This window comes from Chiroxiphia lanceolata, chromosome 4 (genome assembly GCF_009829145.1).
Source record: "Chiroxiphia lanceolata isolate bChiLan1 chromosome 4, bChiLan1.pri, whole genome shotgun sequence".
NCBI classification, from domain to species: domain Eukaryota; kingdom Metazoa; phylum Chordata; class Aves; order Passeriformes; family Pipridae; genus Chiroxiphia; species Chiroxiphia lanceolata.
The window spans coordinates 64,087,437-64,104,648 of record NC_045640.1 but is presented as its reverse complement, the minus strand read 5'-3'; positions in this window follow the sequence as shown (position 1 = coordinate 64,104,648).

Here is a 17,212-nt window from a genome sequence, read left to right as displayed (position 1 = left end):
AAGTCCTTTTGTAAACTAAATGATGCGAGTGACAGCAGAGCTGTCTTGGCTGGTATTCACATACCAAAGGCATACAGCAGCATGGAGTGTTTTCCACTTGTTTCACTCTGCTACATCACCCTGCATCTCAGAAAGTTAGTTTCACCTGTACAAAGGGCTAAAGGATGCTAATAAATCAGAATCCCTCAAAAATAAATGGCTGTCCAGAGCAATGAAATTTTGGGCACTGTCTTTCTACCTCGCTCTCTTTTTGTTCACATTTCGGAGTCTTGTGGCAAGGCAGAGCAGTAGCACTATGGATAACATACTGCTGCTGGTCAGATACATATTTTTAAGGCAATAAATTCACATTTCAAATGGGAATAATTCAGCAAAGAGAAGTTTGGGAACAGTTGTCTGAGGGAAGGTGGGATTGGTTTTTCCAGTGGCAAAGCTGAGTAGTACCCTTGCAACACAGTGTACAGCTCATGTGGACACTGACCAGCTTCAGAGCTGCACTGCTCAGTTTTTCCTCTGCTCACCTCATAGAAATTCTTCCTGTGCTGTGAGGGCACATTTCAGGGATGGACACTTATTTATTTCGTAAGCTACTCAAGTAATAACAAAGGATTCATGCCATCTCATTTCTGCTGAAAATTATTGAGATCAGAAAGGAAAATCAGGAAATTAGGTGTGTGCACAGCCTCTATCAGAATGGCAATGCTCTGGGAGAGATAAGACCTTCATATGCAGTGACACTGGACTGTGCTGGACGACAATGAAATATTTTCACTGCCTTTAATTTTGATATCTCAGTCCCTTTAAAGATACAAGAAAGCATGTTAACTATCATCTTGAAATAAATACTGACCTGAGTTGTTGTCATTTACTTTTAATTGCATCAACTGCAATTTCTTTTTCTCTAAATAAAATGCTTGTTCTGATCTAATTAAGCCCCCATTACCTACCTGCCTATTACCATAATTAGCTTCATTATTGCAATGTCTCCTCACAGCATTCAATATGTTTGCCTCCCTGGGGGTTGCATTGTAAAATAGGTGCAGCATATACCTTTCTAAATGACCTTTGAAGCGACATACATCAAATTTAATTTGTTTTTAAATCCTGGCCTTGCAGCAACTGACCTTAAAAGTCATGTCGATATTTGTTTGATGTAAGATAATTTTGTCTGTAGACATTGATACTCACTGATTTAACTACATAAAGAAATGGGAAACAAAGAAAATAACTTGAGGCAAAAATCTTTACTGACATCTACTGAATTGGCATGTTCAGATATAATATTTTAAAATAGTCCTTCTTGACTTAGATGTTGTAAAATTTTTTTTTCTTTGTGTGTTTTATTTTTTCCCCGCTGTTATAACTGATGCTTACAGTTGTTAATCTTAGAAAATTATTCCCCAAGAAATTTCTAGATGGTTATTTTGTCTGGTCAATGTTTGTGGGATGTATCAAGAAGTAAAAGAGAAAAAAAGAGATAAAAGAAAAAGAGAGATTTTGCTGTTAAGTGATTAAAGCCTCAATTCAGGGAGCTCACTTAGTTGTCAACTTCTTTATTAAAATCTATTAATCTTTCCTATGATATTCGAGTTGCATATTTTCACATTTCTTCCATGACTTCAACAAAAAACTGAAAGCATTTTTATCATGGTAGTTTATTGGGGCATTTTTATATGCTTTTTAAGATGAAAGATATGCAGTAAAGCTAATACTGTATGTATTATGTAGCACATTTAATGTAGCATCGTATATTAATTATCATATACTAATTAAGATTGCTAAGGTGAGGGGATAGTGCAAGACTAATCAGTCACTCATTTTCTAAGAAAAGGGGTAAGCTATAATTATGTATGATGGAAAAAGAACTTGTTGGCTGGTGACAAGTTATTAACATTGGAGTTTTTCCATTATGAGATTATAATGTCATAAATTACCTTGTTTCTCTTCCCTCTGACCCCAACAAAAGGTTGGCACATGGTGATAAATTTGCTGCATAGGTGACACTGGAAGGCTTTGTGTGTGAAGAACGGGAGGGAGATGCCTGATAAATGGCAGCACCTGTGTGACAGAAATGGAAGAGGTAAAAAAAAAAGAGAAAATCAAGGTCAGGCAGTGGATGACTGATGACAAGAATTTCTCTCACAGTGCTGGAGGCTTGTCAGGTGGAAGTGGCAGAGAAGAATGAAAAATGTGAATGTTTTAATTGGTCATGGGATATGAGATTAATTCACCTGGGTGATCAGGAAACTGCCAAGGTGATCAGGAAACTAATAAACCAGTCTTGTAGGAAGAGGCCAAAAGATGTGCTCTGTTTGGCAAAATGAAAGGTCAAAATGGGATATTGGGGTTTCTATCACAGTGCCAAATAAGGGGGGTGAGCAAAATGCCTGTTCCGTCAGAAGAGCAAATGGGTATGAAACTTTACAGCCTGGGGCCACACGGTGAGAGAGAGAGAACAACAGTGGGAGAGTGTCAAAGTTCAGGGAGTGTAGTTTTGTGGTATATGAAGAGAACTGACACAGTTTAATCTGCAGAAGGGAAGGTCGAAAAGATCTAATTGCTGTCTTCGAGAACTGAAATGGAATTTACAGAGAAGACAGAGCTAGGCTCTTCTCAAGGATACACAGGGAAAACATGACAGGCAACAGTCACAAGCAGCAGCAAGAGGAATTACAACTGATATACAGAAAAAAATTCTTTGCAGTGAGAGTGGTTAAGCAGTGCTGTGCTGGAGCCTCAAGCATTGGTGACAAGAATTGTCTTGTAATTTAGAACGGATATTATTAAAGGAACATGATGAATTAGATAGGAAGGGACCTTTGGAGGTCACCTACTGAGTCTCTTGCTGAAAGTTTCCACATCAAATGAGGCTGACCAGGGCCTTGCCTAGCTGAATCCTAAATCTTGCCAAGGATGGGGATTGCACGACTGCTCTGGACAACCTTTTCCTAGGCTTAACAACTCTGCCTGCAAAGATCCTGAAGAGAAGGATCCTGCTGACTTCAAAGGCAGTTGGATTATGTCCTAGATGAGGCAGAATATTTGTTTGCCATATTTTTCTGAAATATCTGTTCTAACAAATTCAACATTTCAGATGTTCCATGTTTTTCTATAACTTTCCACAGTTATTGAGCTGCGTGACATGTTCCTCTTTGGTGTCACTTCTTATCTAGATAGCAATTTTTCTCCTTCAGTTATGGCTTTTCCTTGTTCAGTAGAATTCATTTGTAGAAATCTTATGCAAATATGAACTGAATGGTTTTCCTGTCTGATTACAGCTCCATTTAGATGACATTAATATCAGTGGTACTGAGCACTGCCTGAATTAAATACTGAATTAATTCAGATAATGAAAGCTGAAGGACACACTGTTTGCTTTAAGCATGCAACATGGGTGGCTTAGCTGTTGGTTCAGAGGACTGAAAGAGAATCTTTGTATCAAGAGTTCACTTTCCTGATGTTGTAGGGAGCTCTCTCTTATCGTCTCTTTCACAGAACTTAACAAGCCCCCCCCACTGTATTTCCCCTCACCGTGTTTTTGAAAAGCATTGTGGATAAAGGACAGAATTGACCCAGTGCAGCACAGCATCATGCAGCAATTCATCACATACTGAATTTCATAGTGTAGGTGATGTAACACCTGTATTATACGTAAGATGTTTGAATGCAGGTAATCGAGTGTCAAATCATATGATTCTTGGCTCTATGAATAACGAGACTTGGAACCATTTCCAAGCATGGACATCAGTCCTCAGTGTTCTGATTGATTTAGAAAACCCATTTGTTCATGTTCCACTACTGTTAGTTGATATTCTGACAATAGGTTTTATTCGTTCTCATTTGTATTTTGTTAGATTTCATTTATAGTAAAAAGTTGTAGTAACAGTTCTATTGATTCTCAAATACTTGTACATTTAAACTTACTGAAATGTCACTATAAATATTCATGTGTTCACCATGTTCATTAAACTCCTTATTTATATTTACTGGGAAGTAATCTGTAGTCCTGTTCTGAGCCAAAGCTTATCCAGGGGTGATGTATTGTGAAATACATTTCCATTTTTATAATAAGTGTTCCAAGCATGGTGCTATTAAAAAGCAGAGCAGAAGCATTTTTGGTGGAGTATAAGGGGGAATTGAAGAGTTTGCTTCAATTATTTTATTGTATTTATGTATTATGTGAAACACTGATGGAAAACTGCAGCCCTGATGTAGCTATGGTAAAACTGCAAATGAAGAACAAGAAAAAAGCAAACAGTTTCTGAAAACAGCATCCTGGGCTGGCAGCTGGTTTCTTTGCTTCTTTTTGCAAGGTTATAGTTCTTTTTGACAAGATGGAGATCTCTCTAACTCACTTAGATGTGCAGTGTCCACATTGAATGCATGTCTGATGGGTCATTGGAAGTATCATCAAGGTGTTTGAGGAGTTGTTTGTTTGTTTTATTATATTTCTTTTTGCTGTCCTGTCTCTGGGCAGTCTGTTGCCATCTGCAGCTAGGATGTGGCTGTGTATTTTTATACGAAGTTAAATACTTGTCTACAAGGGCCTTGAGGCTATGAATTTGTGATTTGCATGATGATGAGTGAAGTTAGATAGGAATAACTTTTGGTCACAGCCTGCTCCTCTTGGTCTGACCCACTCTGAGCTTGAAGACCTTCCAGGCATCCTAGAAAAGCTAGTTGTGTAACAGATTTGGGCTGGAAGACGAGGGGGATGCCCCTGGCAGCCGGTATGTTTCCAGAGCATTTTCATTTCTATCATTATCCAGCTGAAGTAAGAAGTTACTTGCATTTGTTTTTTGCAAGTGGTTGCTTGGTGGATTTTATTTTCATAGTGATATTTTTTCCACTGGTCAGTTAGTTTTAAATCTAATTTAAAAGCTCAGACGTTTTAAAAGAGCACACTTTTCTTCAATGTTAAATCCAGCTAAAACAGCCTGGAATGAACTGGAGCACTGGCCTAGAAAGGAAAGGCTTCACAGCCCATTACTGATCCCCTGAGCCATCTCATCCCCTTTACTGTCATGTAATGTTTGTTTAATGTAAAATTTCCATATAAAGCCAAACAAAATAAAAGCCAAAAAGCAGAACAGCAGCTCTTTGGAGTTAAGGTATTAAAATGTAAAGGTAGTGAAAACGAGATTTCCTTTCATAAGTGCATTAGCGACCTTAGGGGGAACCCTCAGCAGGGAAATGCCACAATGGTGAGAAAAGGCTCATCTCAGAAGAGGAGGTGGATGAGGTGCTTGGCATCATGGGCTGGAGTCCCTGAGGAGTTTTGTTTTCAGCTTCAAGGGAGGGGAGACCCTTATGGGAGCTGGGAGGATTTCTAAAATAAGTGCTCTGGGCCAGTCTGTCACTGTTCATGTTACCAAGTATATCTGGGCAGGAGTGTGTCACTGTGTGACTTACTGAGGACTGCTGTGCATAAGGAAGCACGTCATTCCATGAGTCACCGAGGATTTCTATGCATGACTGACTGTTTCTGTGCTTGAATATGAATAAATAACATTCAGAGCCTCCGGTTATTCTAAAGAGGTTTAATCAAGGCTATCAAATAACTGGATTGTCAAAAACCATCACTTGCTGAATTTATTCATGAGGTTTCAGAGACTAAAGTAAATTCAGTATCTCAGCAGTTTATCCCAGATCTTTTAAAGTTCCCAGGAAGATCAAAGGAAGATCCCTAATTAAGATCCTTGAAAATATGGAACCCAAAAGGGATCACTTGTGTGAAAGGTGGAAGTGATGTGTTAAGAGGCCTGTGCACATACCCCCTCCTGTGGGATGCTTTTAAGCTCAACAAGTGCCTCTGCCGTCACTGTGGATCTGTCCAGTTTTGCACGGTATTGGGTGTTGAGTGCAACATTCATCTGACGGTGAGCTGGGGACTGCAGGTACTTGGCAAGGAGGATAGAATGTGTAAAACATGGGTGACAGCCTGAAAATGCTTGCTGAAGGTGCTGGGAGAAGGCAAGGGAGAGAATTTCAGAGCTCACTCGCTGAACGTATGTTAACGTTACGTGTTTTCACACAGGCCCCTGGGTCTGGCACTTTCAGCAAGGCACTCACATGGGCTGGCCCTGCATTCCCACTGCCCCCACTGCCACCCTGGCCTTGCCCTAACTCTGCCTTGCACTGGCACCCAGGGGAACATTTGTGTCACATGTGCAGGTCTGTTGTTTCATCTTAATCTCTCAGATGTCATCACTCCCCCACCACCACGGTGTGGCACAAGTGAAGATAAAAGAGGTGAGTGGGCTGTTCTGTGGATGAATATTAAGACATGCCAGGAATGAATACCATACAAAGAATGGAGATACCTGAAGTCTATCCACAGTTAGGAAGAAATGAATGGCTGAAACATTTATACAGTAGTCTTCAAACTTGAATTATCATGGTATTTGCAGAATTGGCGGAGTTTTTTTGCTCCTGTTGCAGGATGAGAGCCAGGAGCTCATGCAGACTATGAGCAGCATCCAGCCAGGCTGTCCCCACACCAGTGGGGTGTTCTGAGGCTGCTCTGTTGCAGCCCTTCCCCATGGAGGGCTTTTCCAACAGGGAGCTGTGAAGTCACCCTCACAGGTACTTCTGTGGTGTGCTTGCAGCAGGTGGAGCTCTAAGTAAATGGACCCCTGCCACAACCTTACCAGAGCTTTTCTAAAAAGCTGGGGTTTTTCACCATGGATATGACAGAGCTGGTGAGTGAGTCTGTTTGACCCTGAGAAGGCAGTATGCAGGTTTTGAAGCAGCACTTTTTAGGAAATGGTGTTATTTTTTCATTTCACAGTTGGGTAGGCACAAGCGTAAGGAGTCTCAGTGAATACTGTGGCCTGCAGCTCTTAAAGAGCACTGGAAGGATGTCCTGAAAGAAAGCTAAAAAATTATACATTCTTTCCTCTGAGTAACCCAGTCTGCCATTACATCAGACTTCCTTGGATTCAGCTTCAACAGTTGCTCTTCAGCCTGGTGCTGATCTCATCCAAATGTTTGGGTAGCTAGCAGATGGCATTGTTTGCATCTGAGGTGAAGCGGATGTAAAGTTTGGAGTGATTTTTTAACTGCTGGTACTTCATCCCTGCTCCGTTCCAATGCACACTGGAGGCTTACAGAGAACACAGTGTGACACAGCCATTCTAAGAGCAGAGCTGGAGTTGAGGTGCTAAAATAAAAGCAGTTATTGAAAGCTAGTCAAATTTTATCCACAGAGAGTTTGCTGCCCTATCTCTGTTGTGCAGCTGCATCTCTTGTGGAGCAGACGCAGCTCATAAATAGGGTGCGGGAATACTACAGACATCCTTGGGAAAGAAGGATGCAGAAATAAATGCAGACAAACATGAAATACAATTATCCAGCTTGGAAATGGGTTGCTACACATTTCTTATTGCCTTTCCTTTGGGGAATTTTGCAGAAACAGACCTTCCACTTTCATCCTCTGACAGAAGATGGCACCTCCCATAGTCTAATACACATTTGCAGCCCTCAAAAGCTTTTGTTCATCATGAACTGAAGGATAACATCCTTGCTGCCCACTGAATCACTGACAGGCAAGACTATGAGGTTTTTTCCTAGTGGAGGCTTGTTGGCAGCTGACTGATAAGTAAGACCTCTTGTCCAGCCCTGGGTAATCCCAGAGTGGCCCGACTGTGACTGGATCTTACAGGGCAGGCTGCAGAGCTGTCCTGGCTGGGCAGCTGCTGGAGCTGGTAGTGCCTGTGACATGTCTGTTGGCTCACATCCTGGTTTCTGTCCTGAGCTTGTGGGAGCTTGGCTGTTCCCTTGTTTCTGGCCATGAGTCCTTGGCAAAATATCCTTTGCACCAACCCTTGGCCTAACAAGTTGCATAACCTAAGACTGGCACTTCAATCCCCTCTCAGCTCACATAGTTACAGGGTCCCTGGTCCCTTGTTGGTCAGACCTGTCGGTCTGAACACCTAATCCTTTTTCTGTGTTTTCGGCTTTTGCCTTTTCTGTTGCAGCTTTTCATGCCTTTTGTGCTGATTTCAGAGCTGATTCCTACGAATTGGAGTAAAAGTAAAACAGCAGTTCTTGTTACACCCAGATTTCAAATTACTATATATCTCATATTAGTTTGTTTTTTTGCTTTGAAATAGTATCTTGTTCAACAAAAGTGAGCAAAATAAAACTATGAAAGAGAAAGAGGGAGGGAGAAGGAAGTCCCCAGAATATTCTGTTTGAGTGCTTACATAAGCTCTGTGAGAGGAAAGAGCAAGACACACAGTCCCCTGTCATCTTGAACTGGGGAATGTGAAAAGATCCCTTTTGTGGAAAAGGAAGAAAGCAGGAGACTTCTTTTCCCTTTGCTTTGAAACAAGTTGGATTAAATCTTTGACACTAACAGATGGGACTTTCAACCCTTTCCTTTGCAAGAAAGGCAATGACTTTGGGTAGGAGCTGTTTGGGCTGAAATGCTGACTTGAAGCCATGAGCAGACAAGTTTAGAGGAAGGAAATTCCCTTGAACAAAGATGGTATCAAGGTTTTATTTAGAATTTGTGAATAAAAAGGAGAGAAAATTGATCAATTTTTGCTCATTTCATGAAACTTGTGGGGTATGTTGAACTTTGAACTTCCTAAAAGGGCCTGGATTCACTGCTGATTCCACAGTTGTGCTGGATTCATCTGTCTGGCTATAAAATAACTGATTTATCAGAGTAATGAAAGCTGGAATAGTTATGTAATGCTTGGGCATTACTTAACAGAATATCTGTGCAGATGCATACTATTATTTACCAGACAATGTTCATTTGATGGAAGATATGAAATTTTACATTAAGGCTAATATTTGGAATAAGAATGAAGATAACTTTGCCTGCATAAACTATGTTGCAATTTTTATGGGAAATACAATAGAGATGTAAAACAATTTGAGTTGTTTTTTTTTTTACTACAGAAAGCTGCCATAATAAGTAAGAAAATTTTAGATGGTATACTTTTATCACTTTTTCTTGATATAACATAAAAATTATTTTTGTCAAGTCTAATAATCTAATTAGAGTATTTAGAGGAGTTGAACATTGGACTGTGATTTATGCAGTGTAAAAAAATAACTTTCTACATGAGGAGAAAGTCATCTATTTGGTAAAGCTACTCAGTATATTGCAGCTTTCAAGTGTAAGCCACAGTACTGTGCTTTCCTTTTACAGTACTTGTATGCAATTATTGAGAATATTTAACACATTTTGTCTGTATTGCAGGTTGAATTTACATCAAAGATACTTTTACTTCCCCACCATAATTCTTTTTTCAGTTTGACTGTCTTTTTCTCCAATGTTAGTTAGCAGCAATGCTGGTAAGAAAAAGTGAGATAAGGACAGTCATGGATAAAATATGAACTAAATATTAATTGTGGGATTCTTTATCTAAAAATTAATTTAAAGTACAATGACAAATATATCCTATAGCTAGAAAATTTGCATGTTGTAATATATCCATGAAATTAATGTATTGGGTTTCTTCCTTTTGCAGTATCTGTCCTGCAAGCTTTTAGTATTTCAATAAATCGTAGCTGCTTGTGAGAGTAGCTGGTCACTGGTGCTAATTGAATGCTTCTGGATTGTTAGCTTTGATCTGTGATGAGGTTTCCATGGTGATATCAGCAGATAATACTATGGCCACTACAACTATTTCTTTGTGCTGATGTGATTCTGAACTGCCCACCTCGCTAAGGATGAAATCCCAGCTCTGCTGAAAATCACTGGGAGTGTGCTGTTGATTTCAGTGAATTTGATGTTGTCTCTGTCATGACTAGGTTTGGAAATGTGCTCTGGAATCATATAGGTCCCAAGTGAAGGCAGTCTGGAGTCAGAACAATATTTCTGGTTTAAATTTTTCCCCGTGTTGCCTGAAACCAGATGGAATTTGCTGGCATTCAAACCTGCTTCCAGACTGCTCATGTCTCCACATTAAATAAGTTATGTGAGCCATTTCCCTCATAACTTAAACCCTCAGTCTGGGCTTATTTGATTTCATTCCACAGAAGCCCTTAGAATGGAGTGGGACAATATGGCAGAAGGGATCATAAAAGTACAGAGGAATGTTCCCCTTCAGAGAGCTTGCAGTTGGATACAGATGAGCTTCTGAGAAAGCCTGGGAAAGAAGGAGGTTTAGGAGAGTTGGCAGCGATCAGCTCAAACCAGTTGCTGCTTGGCTACACTGATTTGGATATTTTGTCATTTGAATAATTGACACTGGTTTTAAGGAAGCTTTTGAAGGAAGACAAAGTGATTTGCTCTTCTGCATGAAGCAGGTGGAAGAAAGCATGGCATGGGCAGAGGGTGGCAAGGTGGGAGAGGATGAAGCAGTGGCAAACTAAGGAATTGTGATGTCCCTAAAAGTGGCGAGTTGGTAGCAAAAATTGAGCATGACCGGGAAGGAAGAGCTAGTGAAAGGATATAAAGGAAGGGAGGAAAAGGGCCAAGATAGGATGGTGATCTTATTTTAGAAATTTTCTATATTGGCCTAAATATGGTAGGATTGCATTTGCCAGGACAAGACAGAAGGAAGCTCCTGTAACTACATGAGATGGGTGAAGTTCTTGTTAGGACATAAGATGGGTTCCTAGATAAGACTTTTTACATACAGGTGTGGTTAAGAAAGTCTGTAATTTTCAAGAGATTATGTGACAAGAAATAGCAAGCTTTAGAAGTAATCAGGGTAAGAGAATCTCTGAAGGTCTCCAAGTAAGAAATAGTTTTCAAACTTTTCTACCTCCTTATGCTAGTGAGACAGTCTTGGGTCAGATAACAGCAGAAAAGAAGCATTTCTGTAATACTTCAACTGTTTTTTAAAGTTGAGACTGGGACAAGGGACAGGATTGGTTGTAGACCATCAAAAGACCTCTTAAGGAAGGATGTGAGCTGTGATTTTTACCATATATTCTTTTGAACTGATAAGTAGCTGTTTCTCCTAGAAGGAAAAATATCCTAAATAATATCTCCTTCCTTAATCCTTGTGTTAAAGTTGAAGTGTGAGCATGTGGAAAGGTTCAAGAAAGAAATTTAAGGAAAGTGAAAAAAATGTATTAAAGGTACATATATTAAGAAATCGCTTTGAATTTTTTGCTGAAGCTTTTTTTTTAATGATGAAAGCAAAACAAACTCAGTTGTGTCAGTTTTATGTTTAGTTCTACAACTTCTCTATTGTGTAAATCCAAACCTCTTGTGAAGACACCAGTGGTTTTCCTCCTAGACTGCAGAGAACCGGTTCTCATGGAGCAAGGGTGACCTCTTGTGGTCCTCTGGTAGAGCTTCAGGTTTGGCTCAGGTTTGGCTCATGTATGAAGGAGTTCGGATTCTTATTAAATTAGGGAGAGCCACAACATACATTAACTATTCCTACAGCAATACTTTATTTAAGTGGGGAATACAAGCATACTCACAGAGAGTGTTGTTTTTCCTCTTTGCTGGAATTTCCCTCATGTTAATGTTCTACGCTGAAATGGATTTTTTTTTAATAATCTACAAAAATGAAACAAACAAACAAAAAAAAGCAAATAAGATTTGTGCAATTAAATCCTTCTAGGTAAATGTTCCTATCAGTCTAAATGTGTGCAACACAAAAGTTGTAGCACTGTGCTACTATACAGGAAAATACTACATTTTCACTGTTTACACTGACTGAAACAGAGACTAAATATTCTGCATCAGCTGGAGAAAAATGTATTTCTAAAAATACTCTCTTATAAATAACCTAACTTACTCTCACATTGGCTACTCTTTGTAATGATACTTCATGCTGACACCATTCTCCTAAAGTTACCATTACCTTTAATCATGCAAAAGCTTGTATTATTTAAACATACATTGTTTGTGTTTAACCATGGTCTGAAAGTTCAAAATCTTTGGACTGACCTGAAATGAAGTTCAAACCTCTGGTGGATTTGAGGAAGGAAACTATCTGTCTTTTCTATAGCATCAAAATCCTTGCTAGGCTTCCTTTCTGCCTCTGCTAGGTAGTGTAGTGTGCTCTGAAATGTGATGTGCAAGTAGCCCTCAAAGGCTGTGTACAGATCTAAGTTCTGTCATTCTCCTTGGGTAAGTCTTGCCAAAGTTATCATAAAATCTGTAGCTTGAAGATTGGGAATTCAATATTAAAAAAAATAATCTAATCTCAATATATCAGTGAAGGAGCACATCTAAACTTCTTAATAACTTTGGGAAGAAAGGCTTGATTAGAAACAGACACTTCATTACTATGAGATGTCATTGTAACTGAGAGTATTGGAAAACTCAGATGCTGGACTGTGAGGAATTTCAGGCTGCATTTTTCTGATGGTTGATGCTAGCACAAAGCAAAGGTCTTGTGCTTCAAGATCTAAGACAGTCATCTCTGGAAGGCAGCATAGTATGAGCTGGAGGCAATGACGAGAGGACAAATCAGCCCACATCAGCTTATCATGGGTCTTTTCGTACCTTCCAATGTGTTTCCTTGTTTTGTCCATTAAGTGGTGATTCACATAGATTGTATGTCTGCTAAAATACATCCATTTCCAAGGTCCTATGAATAAATCGCTAGGCTGACTATCCGAAAAAAATAGACTACCAGAAGAAAGCAGGTTTTTCTCTGCACAAATCATTCTGATATGCATGAAGGCAACATAAATATTTCCTAAAGGGTGTGGAAACATTGCCACTACTAGCACACCAAGCACATGATATGTTTATTTTCCAGCTACCTTGGTTGCTGTATCTCCAGGATTAATGGAGATTAATATTAATATTAATATTCTAGTGGTGTTACCTGGCCAGTTGTCCAGAACTAATCAGTGTTGATGGGACATCAGAAGGTCCACAAGAACCCCAAATTTAGAAGCCACCACGTGCACATTTGTATATTGTCAGGCAGGCATGAAGCAGTGCCTGCACACAAGAATTGTCATGGTCTGCTCCTACCACACATCAGTGACAGCTGCTCATTGTCCCCATTCTCAGGTAACCAACAGGCATGGGACACAAATGATGGGTTTTCTTTTTTTTGTTTGGTTTCTGGTTTTCTAGGATTCTGTAGCCCTCCAGTTCTGAAAGGCAGAGAAATGCTGCACTGTAGCTACTGCTTGTAAGTTCTCATCTTGATTTAAAATACTGTGAGGGAACTTTGATCAAATCTCTGGGATAAGCACTGAAAACACAAAAGCAGCCTGAAGTTACCTATTTGAGCAGTTAGTTCCTCAGGGGGCTGACCCACAGCCACAGATTAACTCTGAGCGTGTCTAGGAGTGCTTACTTGTCCTGAGGGGTTGGCTAGTTACTGGGTACCACAGAATGTCCTAAAAGTTTTGAATATGTTTACAGAGGAAGTGGAGCATTTTCATTCTGGTGTGCTTTCCCTTCCGCTTTAAAACGGAAAAGGAAGATACAGGTGATTCCTGCTCCAAGAGAGGCCACTCATCCAGAAGACCTTTCAGCCACATGAAAGGCACCAAGTGAATCCCTGTTCCTCAAAGGTGATGATGACAATGATAATAATAGCAATTAATATTATTAAAACCAGAACATTGGCAGAAAAACACAAGTATAGCTATCTCTGTAAAAATTGCACACACACACACACGTATTTCCAATCATAGGATTTTCCACCACCCTTAGCAGTGTAGAGTAATGTTTCTCAGCCACAGCCTTCCTTCCCATCTGTAGTGCAGAGCCCCACATGGCGAGTAGAGGAGGCTGGAAGCTTCTCTTGCCTCAAGGTGGAGAGAAAGTCTCTGTCTGCTTTCTCTGACTTCTCTGGGTGTCCCAACAGACTAAAGGGGTGAGGGTTTCCTGAAAAATAATTTCAGCCTTTTTTATTTCAAAAACTTGCCTAAAGGCTGATTTTCTAAAAGCTGGACTATGGAAGGCTCAATATTTGATAAATATGGTAAAATATTTCTCTTAGACCTCTCTGGACTATTTGGAATCAAGCAGGCATTTGGGTAGGAAACTTTTTGTTAGCTTACATGTGTCAGAACAGATAGTTGCATTCAATTACTAAACCAAGCACTCTGTTTAGAACCAAAGAGTTCAAGGTAAAGAAACCAGAGCAAGGCTATGCTGTGCCTAGAGAAAATAACCTTATTTTTTTACTAAATGCATGTTTTACATGTACATATACATTTGCCATCTACAATACAGGCAGAGCAGCCTTGCCACCTACTTAAATATTTTGCTGGTTTTTATTTGTGGTTTGGATAGTAGGAGCAAAGTGATTTATAGTGGAAGTAACTTTTGCCTGTGTTCATGGGTAGCTTAGGAGTCAACTAATGAATTTCTACAAACTTACTTTGAAGATCAAAAAATACTTTGTAAAGTTTGAGAAGTATAGTGGATTATAAAACCCTATATACATTCTTGAAATGCTAACAAGTTGAAAATTTACCTTTTCTTTCTAACGTCTCATAAAATATGGACCTAGGAACAATATCTGATATTAAAAACCATATTAACAATTTAAATGTTAATAACATCATTAGCATTGTAGGAAATCAGCATAGTTGATCATAATGGACTCTCTTACAGGAATCCTAATTAGTCTTTGCTATCTGTGGCAAAAACAAACAAACCCGTACACACTCTAGAAAAGTCTTTTCTTCTCCCAGGATGATGCTAAAATGAACAATTACATTGACTTGCATGACAACAAAACTTTTAGTCTCTTCACAAAAAGAAGCTTTTAGACAAGATATTGACTAAGGCATATGCCAAATAAAGGTGTAATGTAATAAAGGGATCTGAGCAATTTAACTCTGTCAGATAAACAGCAGTGTTATTGCACACTGCTGCACTCAATTCTTTATTAAAAAAAAAAGGCCCAGATCAGAGATTAGAACGAGAACTTGATGAGCAAACTTCCTTGAATGACTTTTTTGCTAAAAGTGTACTTATAAATCATTCATCAGTTCTTCCCCTGCATGGACCATTTCTCTGTCGCTGCAGTTGTAGTGGTAAACAGTTTATAAATGTATGAGATAAGAGGACACAATACAAAGGATAGGGCTATTATCTAAACTCTAAATGCAATGTCTGAAGTATATGAGTGATGAGTTGAGAACATTTACTTCTGAAGACTAGCCTTACAGGAGGACAGAGATCTAAAGCACAAAGAGGATGAGAAGTAGTAATAGTTCAAAATTAATAAAACCCATCTGAGCTCTATCAATTTTTTAAGTAAACACTTTGCGTACTTTTTCCTTTAACTCTGAGTACAAAGTCTTCATAAGCTATAGTCTGAGTCACAGCCCAGGTAACTCATAGCCTTCCATCTAATTTAAAGAAAGATCCAATGAAGGAAATAAAAAAATGAGACAGCAAAATCCTGGGTTCTCATCTTTTTTTTGTGTACTTGGCATCCCTAGGATTCTGTGCAATTTTCATTCAAACTAGCGGTAAAAATACCATTTGAAGAGGAATTTTAATATCTATATGAAAGTGCTTCCCTTGAGCAGTAGCACTGCTTCTAAGAACCTGTTCAGTCACAGATTTGAGCAGCAAACAAACTTTAGTAGCATATGCAGGAACATCATTAAATATGCTTAATGTGCCACAGCTACACAGCATTTTGTCCATAACCTGCAGAAATGGAAGTCTGGATGTACTGAGCTTGTAAAACTCTTTGTGACAGCACCGTCTGGTGTCTTCCAATAATGCTATTTTTAGGGAAAGGAAAGAAATATCCTGACAACTTTAAAAGCTAAATTTGGATGTAAACAAGGGAGATTTCCTGGATCATCTAGTCCAAACCTTGCTCTTGCATGCAATCATTTAATAACTCCTTCACATCAGTTTATCACATCTTCCTTAATTCCATCTAGGTTGTAAGAAAATTTAACAGTTCTGTTAATTAAAAGCTTTCCTCCATTTTTTTTTCCTTTGTATTCATCTATATATGATCAACCTGCCGTCTTTTTCTTAGGTGCCAAATCCTAAATTGCTATTTTTCCTTCCACTGCATTTAGCCCTTTTGATATACCAACAGATCCCCTGGTTGCGAAGCTTTTCATTTTTTCATGAATAATTCTTTACTTCCTCAGTCTTCTAACTGCCCCTTTCTGCATCTTCTACCAGGGTAGTTCCTCATATGCACAGCTCCAGGTGGGTTTCCTTGAGACCTTGTGTGAGAAGATTTGTATGCCTCCCACTGCTGCTGATCCTGCCTGCTAATGCATTTTAAGGCCACATTTGAAGGGGGAAAGGGTGTTAATGGGATCTTTGTGACATTATCATCTTCATGAACGAGTATGCCAAACAATAAGCTTCCAGTTAAGATCAGAAGTATGTATTTTCAGTCTGTAAATTCATGACCTGGCATTATGCATTATTGAATTTCATCACATCTCTCTCAGTTGGATCAATAAGGTTCTCCCGTGTTCCTTTCTCTCTGTTGCCAATGGCACCTTATTTTATGTCATCAATGAATTCCCCATTTTGTTTGTATGCACTATGGTCATTAATGATCATGTTAAATATGATCAGTCCCAGGAATCTCTCTTGGGAAACCTCTGTAAGTAACCTCACCTATCTGTTTTCAGGAGAACATGTTACTGTCTTCTATTTGACCAAGTGTCTGTTTTTGCTGCCTCTGTGACACTGTTTAAATCCTTTATTGAAGTTCACCAGCAAGGTGTATTAGTAAAGGAAAACACCCAATTAATTCAGGTATGTGCTTCCTGTCTCTCAAAAAAGATCAAGAATCTCTGCATATGGCTGAATTGCCCCATATAAACATTCCCACCCTTATCCTGGGTACATCTATTTTTCATTACTGCATTCAGAGGATTGTTGGTGGTTGCTCAAGGAACAAGATGCAGGATGTCTGGCAAGCAAGTAACTCTGTCTGTGTGACTACTACCTCTTCTGCAGCATATTCACTGACATGTTTCAACCAAAATAGTGTGAAGCAGGATTCTGCCACTAATTTGAAAACAGCAGTAGTATTTAATATATGTTCTCCACAATAGACATTGAGACTCAATTCTGTATTTCTTTTAGGCAAAGAATGGCAACCTCTACTTCCAAGATTTATCATTGTAACACAGAAGTTATGAGCCACCTGACTAGCACTTAGCATGACTCTCTTCATTCAAGATCATATGAACATCCAGAATAAGGCACAGATCATCTCTAATCACGCATTTCTCTGCAGCATCTGCAGCATATTCCATTCATTAAACAATCTTGGGTAATACATTTCCAATTTGTCTGGGGTTTTTTTGGAAA